The sequence below is a fragment of the Eubalaena glacialis genome, chromosome 10 (assembly GCF_028564815.1).
Source record: "Eubalaena glacialis isolate mEubGla1 chromosome 10, mEubGla1.1.hap2.+ XY, whole genome shotgun sequence".
Lineage (NCBI taxonomy): Eukaryota > Metazoa > Chordata > Mammalia > Artiodactyla > Balaenidae > Eubalaena > Eubalaena glacialis.
In genome coordinates this window covers 78,168,797-78,182,661 of record NC_083725.1, presented here as the reverse complement: position 1 = coordinate 78,182,661, position 13,865 = coordinate 78,168,797, and the positions used below count along the sequence as shown (strand labels likewise).

General features: G+C 43.3%; 1 protein-coding gene across 7 annotated transcripts in view; it reads right to left on the bottom strand.

Annotated features, from left to right (window-relative positions):
• TEAD1 (TEA domain transcription factor 1) overlaps nucleotides 1-13,865 on the bottom strand; it is a 264,355-nt gene that overhangs the window by 191,035 nt on the left and 59,455 nt on the right. Inside the window, exon 1 of one of the 7 annotated variants that reach the window (XM_061201475.1) lies at nucleotides 5,387-5,453. The exons of the other annotated variants lie outside the window; for them this stretch is intronic. The gene's annotated coding sequence lies outside the window, so the exon portion shown is untranslated. Of the gene's footprint in view, nucleotides 1-5,386; nucleotides 5,454-13,865 lie in introns of those variants that run through there. 7 annotated transcript variants of the gene reach the window in all.

Genomic DNA, 13,865 nt, shown 5'->3' with positions numbered 1-13,865 from the left:
TCAGTGTGGTCCAAGACCAAAAGAGTTCTCTAGATAAATTCAAGTGTTACAATGTGGCTCATCGCTTAATCGTTCCAAATTTATAAAGGCCTTCTAATGCACGAAAAGACAATGACCGTTTATACAGGTGTGCTTGTTTAAACAGCCTAGAACCACAGGATTCACTCCGCTTGGTGCCCAGTCACTCAGCTCTTCCAATAAATGCTCTCAGACTTGGTCGTGGAGGGTTCCACGTATTTCCCTGGTCCCTCGCTGATAGCGCGGTCATCCTGAACCCAACGTGGGGACTAGACTGCTATGCTTACACAGTGACACATGTGTGCACATGGCCAACGTGCAAATGGCAATGTGAGCAAGTGTATCAACAAACCAAAAATGTATGACACTGCTTGTTCACAAATGTCTACCCGTTCCCAGGGTCACTGATACAACTGAGTCCCCACCTCTCCAATGAGAAACACATCTGCCATTTAATGATGATACAGGGATGGAGCAGCTGCAAAACTGGTCTTACACTGAGAGGGATGCAAATTCAGGGGCCAATTAAAGCCTCACCCTCACCCTCGCCCCCATCCCTGCCCTCCAAATGGAAAACTGGTCCTTGTTTTATACCCACTGCAACTTCAGTCAGAGAAAGAATCCTGGCAGGAAACTGGCTGAGGCAGAATAAGTATTGCTCCCCTTTAGACAATACACCAGTCATTCAAATTAACAAATATTACTTGAGCACCTACTGTGTGCACAACACCAGCTCTAAGCAGTCCATAAGCGCGTCAGGGCATGTAGTGGGGCAAGAACCCCAGGCAGGCCTTCCCTGGTGGCGCAGTGGTTAAGAATCCGCCTGCCAATTCAGGGGACACGGGTTCAAGCCCTGGTCCGGGAAGATCCCACATGCCGCGGAGCAACTAAGCCCGTGCGCCACAACTACTGAGCCTGTGCTCTAGAGCCCACGAGCCACAACTATGGAGCCCACGTGCCACAACTACTGAAGCCCGAGCGCCTACAGCCCGTGCTACACAACAAAGAGAAGCCACCACAATGAGAAGTCCGCGCACCGCAACGAACTGTAGCCCCCGCTCGCTGAAACTAGAGAAAGCTCGTGAGCAACAACGAAGACCCAACTCAGCCAAAAATAAAATAAATAAAGTTAAATTATATTAAAAAGAACCCCAGGCAAAGAGAGGCATGGACAGAAAAGCTGAGGCACCCAATTCTGAAATTCAGGCGAAACATCTGCTTCACTTCTGCGAGGCCCAAGGTGCTCTGAAGGAAAGCTGACTCTGGCCATGACACCCACCACCGGACTCCTCCCTCCTCATCCCCAACACTCCCCACCCCAGCAAATGAGGCAGTTGTATCAAGCAAAAAAGGCAAAAGGCCACAGCTTGATTCAATCAATATTTCTACACCTCCCCAGCGCGCGCACACACGCACAAAGGAGGAGTCTCTTTAGAAAAAAAAATAATAATAAAGGGGAGAGATATGTATTTCCTTCCAGGATCTCTTCCTCCTGCAGATTCTGCTAACCCTGGTAGAGGAACAAGGAACTCCTCTCTCTCATCAAAATGCATTTCCAATTACAATTACACCATTTCCAATTACACCTATGAACTGCCGCTAAAGCCCTCCCCCTCTCGGACATTCACGGTGTTGATGCCTGCTCAGTCCAAATGACTAATGAGGACTTTACTTACAGGGCGAGACTTGAGAGTCCAAAAGGCCCAAAGACAAAGCAAACAAACCCAAACCCTCACAGACACACAGACCTGGCATACCGGGCACTGACACCTTCAAAGTCACTTTTCTGTATTAAGGATCTGTCTCTAAAAGCACCCAAGAAAATCCAAAAAGGATTTTCCAGGCCCTGGGTGAGGGAACCCAATCCCTCAGCTCCCTCTGAGGGATTCTGCTCCTCAGAGAACCTGGCTGAATCAGCACCCAAAGGAGGGCCATCATCTCAGGCTTCTCCCATCCCTTCCCACGCAACTCGTCACCAAGAATGTCCACTCGGCCCCTCACCTCTCAACTGCATCCCATCCACTCCTCTCCACCCCCACTAACTTTGCTCCCGTCTCACAGGCAGGACCTCTTCACATCTCTCTGAGCTGGGCTGTCCCCTATGTCCCCAAACACCACCACTACCAACAACCTAGTTCTGCCAGGTTCCCGACCCTGGAAGTACATAGATGGCTTCTTAAAAATACAGATCTCAGCCCTGATGCCAGAGGTACTGAATCAGAATCCCCAGCTCATGTATTTTTAGCCAGGTTCTCCTGTGCTATTCTTCAGCCAGAGTTTTCCCAAAATGCAAATATGACTTTCATCCTATGCTCACTTTAAATCTTTCAGCAGAGGCCCACACCCTCCAGGACCTAACTGCGTAACAGGGCACCCATGGCCTTGACCACCTGCCCCCAGCCTGCTTCTCAGGCACCTGTGCAGTCCCCCACATTCCAGCCAGAGACCACTCCAAGGTGCCCAGGCACAGCAGGCTGCCTACTTCACCCCCTCAGCCACCTGGGCCCCTCTGCTCAGCTGCTTCTCTCACCAGCAATTCCATCTAATGAATGTCTACTGGTCCTTTCAAGACCAAAGCCACCAACCTCTCCTCTGGGAAGCCTTGGCAGATTCCACCACTAGGAGAAGTCACTTCCATGTCCTCATAGCACCTCAAGCAAACTTCCAACACCATACTTGGTACGCTTCACTGTAATTTCTCTTAAGATACTGTTTCTAGCTGATCGGTAAGTCCCTTGGCATTCCTGTGTTTAACATCTCTCACTATCAGATGAATTGTTGGAACTCCAAAAATGTTTGCTAAATGCTTTCCTTTGTGGGCACCCCTACAATTCCAGGGAGGACACTGTGCATCTGGAGAGTCTATATGGCCAAACAGTTAAAAATATGTGTATATAAAGAGTACGTAAGATTTTAGAATCCCAGAGGTTTTAATTTTGAGTTCTCCACTTGTTAGCTGTGTCTCAGGGTGTCGTGTGTGTGTGTGCGTGCGCGCGCAGGTACAAAGCAAAATGAGAATTAACATTACATACCTGTTGAAAGATTAAACGAGATGATCCATGTAAGTACAGATGTCTCAATCCTCGGCAGCCATTATATACATTACTTAATCTGTATGCTTACAGATCAGTGGGTATGTGTGCACACGTCTTAGAACTGTGCCTGACACACTGCAGGTCCTCAAATAATTGCTGAATGAACGTACACAACTATAATTAATACTTACTGCTTATATATCTGTCATTCCTGCTATACTGCAGATTTTCAGAAGACAGGGGCTCTGTCCCATTCATTTCTGTACCTCATCCCTACCCCAGCTTGATAAAATTGTTCGCTTTAGTTTAACATAAAATATTAATACAATCTTCGTGACTATTAAGAAACTCATCCTTGCCTAAGGAATCACAAAGACAGCCTCAGGCATACTCTAGACCAGACCCACAGAATGAAATGAAAAAAAGGCAGTAGCTTAAAACCTTCCTCCAGCCTCCAAAACCCCTGACCAGCTGGCCTCTACTGGCCCCCCACCTCAAGGTAGGGCCTGTTGCCTGACAAGCCACAATCCGAGGGCTGAACTGGTGACACACACCCCTCCTCCCCAGTCTGTGGCATCCCCCAGCCCTGCTACAGCAGCTGCTCTACCTGGGAGATCAGATCGGGAGCCTGCCTTTTCAGCTCACAGCAAGTTCACCCCCCAGGGACCTGGGGGCTGCAATTGCTGGCCAAAGTGTCAGGTTACCACAAAAATAACAGCGGGCCTACACCAGGCAGGCGTGCAGGCCAAGTGCAGGAGGGGAAAGGTGAGAAAGAGAAAACCAGGAGAAGAAAAGCAGACATTGGAGTCTGTGTGGAAGAGGAACTGGGTTTTACAAAATGTACTTTAAATTCGTAAGTATACTCCTAACATCACCACTACAGCCCCTGCAATAACTCATTCATTTAGCATCCAATCCAGAGTAGCTTATATATTATACTTAAGTATGTTGAATGTGCTTTTAAAAACATTATTTTAAGGCAAGAGGGGGATGGGTTTGTTTTTGTTTTTTTTTTTAAGTTTGCTTATTTAATACTATTTATAAAAGTCAGATTTGGGTCAATGAAGATTTCAACAAGTATTCCCATTCAACAAATTCCTGATATTACTCAGCTTTAATTTTCTCAAAATTAAATCCAAACATGACAGAGCTAATCAGGCCTAGTGAAGGAGGGACAGACCTTCAAAACAGAAAAGGCCAATAAAAAGCATTTATGTATTTTTTTTCCCTAAAATAAAATTACAGTTCACTCCTGTGCTATCCTCTTGCAGGAACACTGCTGGCTTGATGTGGTCTGACCCAGCCTGGGTACTTCAAACAAAGTTAACTTCAATCACTACAGGGAGTTAGCAGGTTATTGAATCTCCATCCATTGTGCTTTCATCTTGGTTTACTCCACACACTATGCCTTTTTAATTGGCTCCTCACAACTGTTTTATAAGAGAGCAGATAGAGACCCAGCTATTAGGAAAGATGCCCTTCTTCCAGCTGGGCAGGTAAACCCCAGACCAGGCAGTGAACTGGGTGGGTGAAGTTTCCCGTTGTAATCTCTTACATGTGAGAGACGCTGTGAATGCCCTGGCAGGGGAAGACGGCTAACTCTAATAGGCACCTAAGATTCCCAGCCTGAAGGTGTTAAAAGAGAAAGAAGATTTAAAAAAAAAAAAAAAAAGAAAAAAAAATCCAAAAGGGGGGGAAAAAAGGATTCTCTGGTTGGTTGGTTGGTTGTTTTTAAGTTAATTTTGATGGAGAAAGGTTCCCCCATGTCATGTTATTTTGCAGTTACTGATTTATGTTTCATGTTAAAATATCAGGGTTACAAGTATTATATGGCACAGCAGTAATCTAAACAGGACTCTATTGCAAATGCTTAAAAAAAGGAGGTACTTAAAATGACAATCTTAGTGGCAGCCAACAGCAGCTAATAGACATGCAGACACGCAGATTCTGTATGTTTTATTTTTTAGCGTTTAAGAAATACTAGCTCTCTCCCAATCAAATCAGTAAAAACTTCAGAAAAGGAACGTACTACCAGCAGAGTTTGAGCTCTACAAATTTAGAAGAACACCAAATAAATAGTGAAATGAGAGGCAGTTTCATTCTGCTTTAAAAACAGTCAGAGTCTAGTTCCGGGAAGCGAGGACCTCATCCAGCTCGCTCCTGCTCGGGCGGTCAGAATTCACACAGCTCATGCAGGACACATCACACCGTGCAATTATCAACCAGCATTGATTGCCACTGCTAAAAGATCTTTAATAATCCTGATTTTTACCATAAAAGCTCTCATTATTATCCCAGCTCTCTTTGCTTGTTCAGCGTGCCTGGTCACTTACAGGAGGAGGAGAAAAACCCAGGGACTCGGCTCATCTTTCCCCAGCCGTGTCTTCCAGGGAGTGTTCGTTTCCCCGCAGCGCAATGCCACGCCACTGCACTGGCCGGCACACTGGGTTTAAAATTAGCTGAGACCTGGAGAGCCACGGGTAACCTTCTGACAAGGTTAGCCAGCAGAGCAGAGCACGGCTCAGCGAGGGACATTAATAAGAAGCCAAGGAGAGCCTTTCAAGAAGCGCATTAGGGCCTCTTGGAACCCTTGCAGTCTGGAAGCCGGGGGAGCTGGGGCCCCCGCACCGGGAGGCTGACCTAGGCTCTTATTTTTATTCCACCAAGTCAGCAGCTTCCTTTACAGGCGATAAACACAACCTCCAAAAGTGTTTCTCCAAGTTTAAATTCAATATACTCGGTCGCTGATTATACAAATAACTTTTTAAACTCTAAACTGGATTTAAGGAATATAATATTTATGGAACGCTTCTAATTATAAAGTTAATACCCACAGATGACCGAAAAAGTGGAACATTCAGAAACATACATAGGAGAAAATTACCTTTACCCACAGCCCTCCACCAAACAATAGTCAGTGTTAACAATGCATTTTGATGTATATCCTTGTACTAGTAACATTATTATTATTATTCCCTATAGTTTGGGGTTCTTTTATTGTCCACCTAACATTTTACACTCAGCATTTTCCTGAGTCCTGAAATATCCTTTGTATTCATGAATTTTAAGAGGTATAGTATTCCATGTCACGGATATACCATTATTTGACTATTTCCCCATGGCTGGACATTTAGATTTTGCCTAGCTTTTCACTGTATGGCAAACATCCTTGTAATGATTTCCTACGGACAAATTCCTAGAGTCCAGGGGCAGGAAGAACTTGAAGCCACTGGTGAAGACTGGGAACCCCATGAAGACAGGGACGGTGCCTGCCACGTGTAGTGTTTTCTAATTAAAGCAATGTGTCTCAGGGCTTTCCAAACAGAGAACCCTAAAGTCTAATGTGACACGTTCCGAGCGCCTACCAAGAGGTCAACAGGGCCAGCACCACAAAGGTCCCCTAAGCACTGAGATAAAGGAAGGCAAGCAAGGAATGGATCTAACACCTCTGAACACCTGTCAAAGGTGATTCAGAGGCTGCTCCCACCCCCTCACACTGCCAGCCCCCCATCAGTGCCTCACTTGTACAGCCACCCTGCTTGTTTCAAATACTGAAATACTTCCATACGAACTGGAAAGAGTCAGTGGCCCAAGCCCACTGAATGCCTGTCCCCCTTAGCTCCCACCCCTCTTCCAGTGCCCCCAATCTTCTCAGTATCCAACAAGTACATGTAAGTGCCTGGCACACCCGGGGGCCTCCAGTGTCTTCCATTGGGTCCATGTCCATACTGTCTGTTAAAATACCTTAAACATCACCCCTCTCCGCACATAACCTATAACCCGGGATTTGCTTTTTAAATTTTGTTAATCCTCCCCTCCAACCAGCTCCTCAGAGACCACTGCTTAAAATCTTAATCACCAACACATCAGCGCTGTTTTTGAAATTCATTAAATTCCCTAATATTTTATTTTTAAAATTGAAATGGACACTTAATGGGAAGAACTTCCCGAGACACCGGCTGTGGAGGTGGGGTGGGGGGCAGTTCCCACCAAGTTATTCTCTACAGAGCACAGTGAGCTGGGTTAGACAATGACGAACATCACAATCCTAAGAGTCGTGGACCTAATACGAACACCAGTGACATTGGTTCCCCGAGGGTAAAAGCTATCTGCTTAAATCACATGAGACTTTGAGGAGCTCTCAGATAGTCAATGATAGTCTCAGCAAGCTAAAGCAAGAATACTGAAATGCTGAAGTCTAGGAATAAGAAGAGTCAGTACAGCCTAACTTATGCCCCGACCACCCTGGTACTGGCTCACTCTATAATACCAAAGCAACATTTGGGGCTGGGCATATGACGATGCACTTGGAAGCATGACCTCTACCGTAGCCCTCCCTTTACTACGCTATTTTCTGCGGAAGAGAACAGGTAACTAATAAGTGGAACAGAGTTTCGTTTCCTCTAAATGTTTTTGTCCATCCTCTACTGGGGATGCCAGGGCAGGAACACCAGCCAGGAAAGGGAAGAAAGACAAACAAGGGGTCTGTAAAATCAGACTCTGAAAACCAAGAAGGGGTCAACCTGGATGCATTACAGCACTGTCCAGTCCAGCAGCTGGGATCATGGTCCAAGCTGGAATCAGCTCAAAGACAATGCCTATCCAACACCTACATGATGGAAGAATATACTCCAAACTCCAAGTCACTGTGGGTGTTGCAGCTTCTTTGCCAATTCAGCAAAATTCTAATTAACGGATACAAAAAATATTTTTGATTCTTAAAATCAGATGTAATGGTAAAAGTTCAAGGAAATGCCTTGTAGTAGTAAGTGGAGATAATATTCACAGCTAACATTTATTCAACACTACTGTGTGTGAGGAACAGGGATCTAGACTCGATTTTTTATTATTTCTTCTAATCCTCATCACATCTATATTAGGTAGAGATGTAATATTACAATATCCATTATTCAGATAATGAAGCAAATAAGGTTTAGAAACAGTAAGTCTTTTATCCACTGGTCAAACAGAAATTCAAACCCAGATCTATCTCACCTTGAGCCCAAGGTCTGTCTTTGTGAGACACTGAACCTCCCATCGCCGGAGGTAATCAAGGAACAGTTGAGCAGGGATGCTGTGCAGGGGACTAGAGTGGGCAGAAGAATGTCAAGGAAGGTCCATTCCAACCCCTGATCTATGACACATGAAAACAAATTGCCTACTGTATGCTGGCTCTGTACCAGGTGTGTGTGTATGGGACATGAGGAGTAGGAGAGACCCTGTAAATGAAGTGAGCACACTGTTAGAGCCGAGATAATGGACAGCTGCTCTATTTTTCTGCTCACAATAAAAAGCAGCTGAAAAGCAAGGCCAGTGGAGAGTCCAGACTCTTGGCCACCGTGACCCCAGCAGAGCTGGCACATGGCAAGCACTGGTGCCTCTTTCTCCCTCTCCAGAAATGCAGTGGCACGGATGAGAGCCTCACTACTGCAGGGCAGGGAAAGAGTTCTGCTCCCTGCACCTGAATTTTTTTTTCAACACAAAGCTTATATTTACAGTGAATTAACTATTCACATTTGTACTGGAAAAAACCATGAACACAACCAGAAAAGGAAATGAATGAACAAGTCACACAGGAGAATAAGCATATGACAAAATACGCATCTTCGCTAGGAGGGGGAAAGAATGGCAAATTCAAGCAAGTTTAAGGTGTTATTTTAAATCTCCTAATCAGCAAACCTTAAAAGACAGTAAGAACATCTGTAGTGAACATGACACAGGAACTATGCTAGTGATGTTGGGGATGTGAAGATCCAAATGGCTATACTTACAAAGCGCCTCAAAAGCGTGAAATTCTTCGACCTAGTAACCTTAACCCTAGAAATTTATCAAAAAGAGAAAATCCCAGGGTAGAAAAAAATAAGGAGCACAAATATCTACATTGCAGAATCATGTATAATACCATGAATCGCAGAATGACTAAGAAAACTACAGTACATGAATGCAAAGGAAAACTGTGCATTCTTTTACAAGAAAAATTTTTAAAAACAAACTGAACCATGAGGGAAAGTTTCTCAAAGAATATTCATTTTAAAAAGCAAAATACAGGGGAATTCCCTGGCGGTCCAGTGGTTAGGACTCCACGCTTCCACTGCAGGAGGCATGGGTTCGATCCCTGGTTGGGGAGAACTAAGATCCCGCATGCCGCGCAGCGCGGCTAAAAAAGTAGATAGATTGGTAGATAGATACATAGGCCGGCAGGCAGAGAGATACATAAATAAATAGCAAAATACAAAATTGTGTGTATATATATAAAATTACGTGTATACATATATATGTAATTACAACTCTAGTTTTACGCATATTTCTACAGAAATAAAGTGAAAATAAAAAGGAAACAGTTACTCTGTTAGGAGGGTGACATTATGGGTTTTTATTTTACACTTTTTTATGTTCCATTGTTTTTGTAATTTTTAAGAAATTATTCCGACTTTCTTTAAGAAAATTTAAGGAAACTCAGGTACAAATTGAGGTATTCAAGCATCTGAATACAAGAAAGCTTAGAGGTCAGACATTTGTGGATACCTGAATCCTCTTTACCACTAGGATCCACCCAACCAATCTCCAAGGTCTAGCTGCAACCTTCAAATGCAAACACAATGCGCAGATTATAGCCTACTTTAGGTAGACCTAAGGACTTAATGTTCCTCTAAACATTTCAGTAGCAATAACAGCTAATACTTACAGAGTGTATATTCTGTACCTGGCCCTATTCTAAGCACTTTATCTGTCAATGCATTTAACTCTCATAACAACACTATGAGAAAAGTACTATCATTAGTCCCATTTATAAACAAGGAAACTAAGACATCGAAAAAGAAAGTAAATTTCCCACCTGGCTCATGGATCCTCAAAGCCAGGATCTAAACAGTCTGACTTCAGAGTCTAAATTGATAATTACCCACGTAGACTGCCTGTCTGTATAGCCAAGTCTCCCAGCCACTGCTCTGCTGGTCCCCTTTTCGGAAACGTCTTTCCTCCCCTTAGCCACCTCTAAGGCTGCCACACAGAGGCCACCTCAAATGCTACCTCTTCAGCAAAGCCTTCCCTGGCTCTCATGCAGATGTGCTGTGTTTCCTCTATCTCATGGAACTTTAAACACACAATTACCATTTCACTGATACTGCTTAGTAATTGTTTGAGTCTTTCCTCCTCAGAGAATACAAGTTTGGGGTGGGGAGTAGATAGAGGTATTCTTTGTATCTCTAGTCACTAGCCCAATGTCTGGCAGGTAACATGTAATCAAGGAAGGAGGGAGGGAAGACGGATGGATGGGTGGCCGGACAAATGAATGACTCCTCAGTAAAGGGACTAGAGAACTAATTCATGTGTTGGTGGGTGAATATTTCACACATGCTTGGGGTTAAAATAAAATGGGGCCTTGAAAAGTATGCGTCCTCAAAAAGGAAGGAAAACCACAACAAGGATAAACCTTGAGGACATTATGCTAAGTGAAATAAGTCGGTCACAAAAGGACAAATACGGTATGATTCATTGTATATGAGGTACCTAGGATAGTCACTCTCATTGAGACAGGAAGCAGAATGGTGGTTGCCAGGGGCTGAGGGGAGAAAGGAATGGGGAGTTATTGTTTAATGGGCACAGAGTTTGTTTTCCAAAATGAGGACAGTTCTGGAGATGGATAGTGATAATGGTAGCAAAATAATGTGACTGTACTTAAATGCCACTGAACTCTATACTTAAAAATGGTTAAAATAGTAAATTTATGTTCTGTACATTTTACCATAATTAAAATTATAGATAAATAGGTAGATAGATAATTAGACAGATAAAACAGGACCACAAAGCAAAGAAGTCAGACCAAGTCAAAGTATACCTAGAGTGCAATCCAAACATAGCCCTCAGTGCTGGAACACTCACCACTGCACATAGATGCTGCATGTATCGTTCCAAGACTCTTCCCCTCTCAGTAAGGATATTACTTCCTCCAGGGAGCCTTCTTGGATACCCAAGTCCAGTCTTGGGGGGCCTGCCACATGCTCCCATAGTACCAGGCCCTTGTACCAGAGCCCATCAACAGGTCTATCCAGCCGGTGTCAAGCTCCGGGAAGGCTGCACCCTTATCTTGCTTGGATGCGTCCACAGGACCTGACTCAACAAATATCACCTTTAATAAGTACTGAGTCAATTAATTAATTGCTGGGAAAAGGAGAGGCTAGACTACTGCTCTGATTTTCAAAGCTTACACGCAGGGTTGTCTTAAGGAGTGGTTAACAAGGCAAGCTAATACATCGGCCCTCCATATCCCTCGGATACAGAACCCACTGATATGGAGGGCTGACTGGACTAAGCCATTTTACATAAGGGACTTGAGCATCCACAGATTCTGGTATCTATGGGGGCTCCTGGAACCAACTCCTGCAGATACCAAAGGACGACTGTAACTCACAGAAAACCCAAAGATTTTCTAACTTGAAACTGAAAAAGAAAGGGTGGGGGATCCAACCACAGAAGATTGCCAGACAGGTTCCCACTGCCCCCTCTACCTCCTCTATTAAACAGAGGGGATGTTCTTTGTGAACAGCTTATTTCCAGAATCTACACCCCTCCCCACCAAAGTTAGAGCTCCACGCCCACCTTCCAATACCCAGGCGGAGACCCAGGTGCCAGGTGCAGCACAGGGGCTTAAACACATCACCTCTTCAAATTCTCTTGAAGTCAAGGGAGTATTTTCCTCTTTGCAGGAACAAAAGTTTAAACTGCAGTTTGATCAATTTGTCAGGCACCTGTTCTTCGGGCTAAAATTAGAAAACATTCTTTAAAGGCTGGTAAATCTTTATCAATACTGAGGGGTCAGCTCAGAAGGCGGGGGCAGTAACTGCTGTTCTTTGCCTAGTCTGTTCTTTAAGGCAGCTGGTACCTGTACTGAATTTCCTCTTGTACGTTTTTCTGCCATATAAGTTACTTCATCACCCCTAAAGCTGTTCTGCTGTATACACCTCCAAGTCTACTCTTGGTGCATGTTTTGCATATAGGAGAACAAATTTTTGGATTTGCTACTGGGCAAAGTGTGTTTCCTTCCCCCCTCCTCCTCCAATTACTGGGCAAACTATAAGAGTGATGCTGAGAGGCAAGCGAGTCTCATCCACACTGGAACCCCACCATGCAGAGCATATAGGACCCAACTGAAGAGTACAAATGACTTCCAGCATGACTTGAGTAGACTTTAGGGCACATGCACACATTTGAGTTACAGCTCCAAACAGGTCATGCTGAGATGACAAGGAAAGATTATCAAGGTAAGAGATACACCTGCCTGTGGGTTTCTGGAAACCCTCAGTCAGTAAGCAAAGTTCTCACACGAACCTTAGGTTTTGTTCTTACCCATTCACAAAAAATCATAGGTAAAGGATATTTGAGGATCTAAAATAGAGGAGCTGACACTCAGAGGACATTTTTATATAGAGATCTTGATTACTACTTCTTTTTTTCTTTGCTTAGTCTTCCATTTATTTAGTCAAACCATACTTATTATAAAACATGTGAATTATGGAGACAGAGATGTGTCAGCACACAATCTGACCCTTAACTTCTGCTGGGTAAGATAAGACAGAACAAGAGTATAACCTTTGGCAATTCTTTTTTTTTTTCCAACCTGGGCCTCAGTTTCCTCATCTATAAACAAGGGAGCTGAAACAGGACTTTTATGTAGCTCTCAAAAGTAAGATTCTAATTCTACTCCACTTAGCTGTCTACAGAACAAGCAGGCTTCTGGCCCAGGCACGGGTGGATTGTCCAACACTTAAATATTTTTAAAGTCCCCTAAAATATTATTGACCACATCATATACATATATATATATCTATCTATATATATATATATATAGATAGATATATATATATGGTTGGCCAAAAAGTTCGTTTTGTTAGTGAATACGTTGTTCAATACAGTTCTTGGTGGAGATGAAAAGTGTGTCTATTTTTACTTAAAACCGAACGAACTTCTTTTCGGCCAACCCAATATATATACACACATGTTCTGACAGCATTTTTGCTTCTGAAGAAGCAGACTATTTCTCACAAAATAATAAAAAATGGTGTTTATAATTTTGTCCAACTGTTTTTAAAGGCTTTAAAAAATCTTATAAGAAAATTATGGGTAAATTTTAAAAAGAAAATACATTCTCATGCATAACAACTCATTTAAAAGAGAAGCAGGGGACTTCAACCCTGCCAATGCAGGGGGCGCGGGTCCGATCCCTGGTCGGGGAACTGGGATCCCGCAGGCTGCACGGCGCAGCCAGAAGATTAAAAAACAAAAAAATAAAATAAAAGAGAAGCAAAAGCTTCATCTGGCTGTCTATCTCAAAGAAACATTTCCTGCTTCCCTCCCCACCCCGCTTTACGTATGATATTACTTTGTGAATGGATAAGAATCAAAAACCAAGGTTCCAGCTGGAGCCCATCACATTCCACATGACCATCAAATTTGATAAAAATTCTCTATTTAATTAATATGTTCAAGCACCAATCAATAAGCTTTGAGGATTATACCTTCATCTGAAACTTAGAATACAGTGAATTTTCAGAGTTTTTTTAGTTTTAAGAACAATCATTGATAAATTCTATCTTCAAAGGAAGAGAGGTGATCATGTCTATCCCACTTTACAACTAGTTGAATTCAACAAAATATCTAGAATCCTAAATACAAATAATATTTTCAATTCCATATTCCTTCTTTAAATTGAACTCATTTTTATTTTGAGATACATTGCTTCCATGCAAACCCGTGCTTCCTGAAAAGTTTGTTCTAGGTGGGGCAGTGGCACCAAAACAAACAAACAAACAAACA